General features: G+C 37.1%; 1 pseudogene; it reads right to left on the bottom strand.

Annotated features, from left to right (window-relative positions):
• Positions 1-1,744: 1,744 nt before the first annotated feature.
• LOC148037704 (protein HAPLESS 2-like) lies at positions 1,745-3,382 on the bottom strand (annotated as a pseudogene).
• Positions 3,383-4,169: the final 787 nt, after the last annotated feature.

Below are 4,169 nucleotides of genomic sequence, written 5' to 3'. Positions count from 1 at the left end.
ATTGCCCTCCACTCTTAACTCTTTTGATCGCTCAAATAATATTTATAGAAAAATAAAATATAGAATTTCCACTTAGATACTGAAGCTTTCCCTCATGCCATCAAATAATTGTTTTGTTAATTTAGGACTATAGTTTTTCCTTGACATAAGTGATTATTATAAAAGACTATTACATTTCTTATTTTTACCCCCCCTATGTTATTAAATAGCACACCACATATCTTTTAATTTTCGCAAAATAAAAACATCATGTTTTTCAATGTAAACATCTTTTAAAGACAATATAATTAAATTGTTTCCCTTTTCCTTAAATTTACAAAAAAATCCATTAACACATCAGAAATTTCCTTTTCAGTTCTCCATGAATAGCATAATTTTTTATTGATAGAAAATCCATTTTTTATATAGAAACTATTACTTTTCTCTTAAAAATAGATATTTTAAATTTTTAAATATACTAAATAGTCTTTAAACATTATGAAACAAATTCAATAAATCTCCAAAATTATTGTCTTTATGGAAAAAATATCATAACTTATAATTTTTCAATCAACAATTTCATAAAAAATTATTTGTAACATTTTTAAGACTTTTTCAAGTATTTTTCGCTATTTTCTATTTTTAGAAAATAGAAACAGGTCCACATAAATACAATAACCATTCAACGTAGGAAAAAACATTTTAAAACATTTTCTAAAAATAATGAACTGAAGATTTACTCATGCTATAACCTCTATTTTTGCTAAACGGTTTAGGCGCATACTTGTAAAATCCGCGGGTTGTCATGTTGTCTTTGGAAGCCACGTCCTCTTTCCGTTTGGCCACTATCCAGTCATTGTGCACCACAAGCTCATCATTTCTCGTCTCCTGAGAGATCTTATCACTTTAGATTAGATAGGTATATTGAAGCTCCAGTTTAGCATCAAGAGAAGGACATGGTGATGATCTTCAACAACAAAGTATTGATTTCAATTCTCCGTTTTTGCTCTCCAATTATATTCTTTTGCAATCTTTTTGTTTTGATTGTGCTCTCGAAGCCCTCCTATCTCTCCCTCTCTCCAATTCGTTCAAAAAGATGGCACCCTCTTCCTCACGACTATTTCTTTTTCTCTCTCTTTAGTCTCTATATGCTCTTCTGCCTATGACTCCCACACTTATTCTTCAAACTCCATGTTACATAGAACACAAGAAGGATCTCCCATCCGCCTTTGATCTGCAAAAAGAACAACCCCCACAACATAAGAAGAATGACTTGAGCACCCTAATCCCCCGTGCAAATATGGCTCCATAAATCAATTTTATACCATAGCACACCCTTGCTTTGCAAGCCACACGGAGAACTCGTAGAGCCTATGGCCATTCAATTAGACACGCCCATGGCCATCGCAAGAGTGGAAGACAGAGGCGGAGAAGATGTGGACATGGGGAAGCCCAGATTCCAGCCTTTGACAGCCCACGAGGTGAGCGGAGGGTGCCTGTAGTTCCACAAGGTCGTCGTCCCCCTGCCCATCGCTACATCCCTTTGAAGCAGCACTGGATGGAAATCTACACACCCGTATATGAGCAGATGAAGATCGACATCCGCATGAACTTGAAGGCCCGCAGAGTGGAACTGAAGACCAGAAAGGACACACCAGATGCTGGTGCTTTTTAGAAATGTGCAGATTTTGTGCATGCTTTCATGCTTAGCTTTGATGTGGCAGATGCGATTGCTTTGTTGCGGCTTGATGATTTGTACATTGAGTCATTTGAGATCAAAGATGTCAAGACTTTGAAGGGTGAGCACTTGTCCAGAGCCATTGGTAGGCTTTCTGGAAAGGGGGTCTGGAGAGGAGGAGTAGGATACAGAGATACACGCCAACGGGGCCAACCGATGATTAGTTATTATGAAAGACGAATGAATGATAAGCACAATGGATTCGAGAAAGGCAGGAGAAGGAAGGTGCTGCGAGATAGATATATTTGTGAAATTCTGATGCGTGCACGGCGCACCTCTCTCAAGGTGAGATGAGATGACGAGAGGGGGGCGGGAGGAGGGAGGGAGGAGGCGAATCTCTCTCTCTCTCTCTTTGATAGGTGCACTCCGTTTCTCACGACGGTTTTTTTCTCCAACTGCTCTCTCACACTTAATATCCTTTTTTTTTCTTTTCCCTCCTCTTATGACATTTCCAAAGAAATAATGACACTCCCCCAAGCTTGCAATACCATTGAAAGCACTTGTAAGAAAGCTTGTTATTGATGACAATATACTTGATATAAAACTTGTACTCTCTATTGGATCTATGTCCTTATTTGCAAACTTTGATACATTGATGTATGTTGTTGTTGTAACCATGACCATTGTTGATACCTTGTCCAAAAATTCACCCCCTGAGTCCTTTAACCTAGCTACACATTCTATTGAACTAGCTTTATCACTTGTGGTGGTTAAAGCAAACTCATAAGTTTTTGGTTTGTTAGGTTGTAAGCTAAGTATCAACTCTGGGGAAGCCCTTATTCCAATTGAACAATTCATACCTAGATAAAAAGCAGCTACAAGCTCCCCAACGTTAGACACCACCACCTTTGCAATTCCATCTCGTGAGAGTGCTTCAAATTTTGACGAGACCATTGATATGATTTTCCCTGGACTCCTATTTATAATAAATTTGACATCATCTGCATTGAGTTCCAATGTGATAAAGAATTTTGTGACATCTTAAAAAGGTAGAGGTAAATGTGTAAAAGCACCTTCATCCTTGAAACCAAAATCTACACCATATTGTGTCACTGCATAACGAGGTTTTAGTCCCTTTAACACTCTTTCATAATCCTCCTCTATATAGTCTTGAATTTGAAATCTTAAACAGTTGAAGGCTTATGCACATCGATTTAATTGATCACAAAATGCATAGTATAATGTTCCAATGTGATCACACAATTGCCCATTGAAGGAATATTTTAGCTTATCAATCAAAAGCCATTCTGATCCATTCAAAAGTCATCTCACGTAATTAACTGGTTTTGACAGGTATACACTTGGAAAAACTGAAAATTGTGTATAGAACACAAGATCTCCATGTAGCCTCGCAATTACTGTTCTGTCTTCAGTTGTAGCAATAATATTTGATGGAGTTAGTGTTATGTTGGATAGTAGAGTGTCAAAGCCAACAAATACTCCGATTGTGATATTGAACTCCATTGTTCCCAGTCCTATTGCATATGTTGAAAACCACTGTGGATCCAAACCCAAACAGTGTCGAGTCCTAGCAACCTTCTTGCTATATTGACTTTTTGCAGTCTCAATAAATAGACAATAATCACAATCATGATGCTGTTTGTTCTTCATAAGTAATTTAATCCTTGGGAGGTAGAAGGTAGCATAATTGGTGAAATCCCTCATCCCTTAAATTAATACTAAGATATCCTATCAACTTGTCCAGACCTTGCCAAGTCTAAAATTCCCTCGAAAACCCCTAATTTATAACAAGGTCTTATCTCCTCTAAGTGATAATAATCCCTACAGGAAAATTTTAAACAGTCATAGCTGAGATTCAGTAAGTAAACCTATCAGATTTTGTCTAAAACTCCACCTTCCTCTCGTACAATAACTTCCTTGTACCACATCTCCTGGCTAGACTGCAAGGACTCGGCCTCCAAGACAACAACTACGAACACCGCATCTGCATGAAATTAATGTAAAAAGATGGTAGTAGTGTATCAGATGTATACAATGTTGTTGAAAATTTTTGCAATATGCGACAAATTTTTAGGTGTTGTCATTTCTCCCCCACTTAATTGCAAAGCGTCCTTGCGAGCATAGCTACAATATCTGCAAAACCGCACATAGAAGACTAGTAGACATGGAAAAGATATAAAAATACTGACTTGTATCTTATTGTAAATCCAGCAAGACAAATATTTCAATTAAGTTATATAAAAACTTATACATACTAACAACCCCCTTACTCACTCTTCCCACTAAAGTGCATAACAAAGCTTCATCCAGTGCAGAGAATATACCAACTAGGAAGCTTTCTAGAGCCGCTAAACAACAATAATCTCTCTAGGCAATGAAATGCTACACTACTATCCTACCAGTAATATTGCTTCTGAAATAGCGTTACTAATAAGGTCCATGCCTATCAAAGAACCCAAACAAGGCAATCCAATACTATAATACCAAATAG

This window comes from Lygodium microphyllum, chromosome 4, assembly GCF_053477565.2.
Source record: "Lygodium microphyllum isolate KBCC chromosome 4, Lygodium_microphyllum_v1.1.10, whole genome shotgun sequence".
In the NCBI taxonomy this organism is placed as follows: domain Eukaryota; kingdom Viridiplantae; phylum Streptophyta; class Polypodiopsida; order Schizaeales; family Lygodiaceae; genus Lygodium; species Lygodium microphyllum.
Note: the sequence above shows the minus strand (reverse complement) of the source record. Positions and strands in the feature narration are given on the sequence as shown.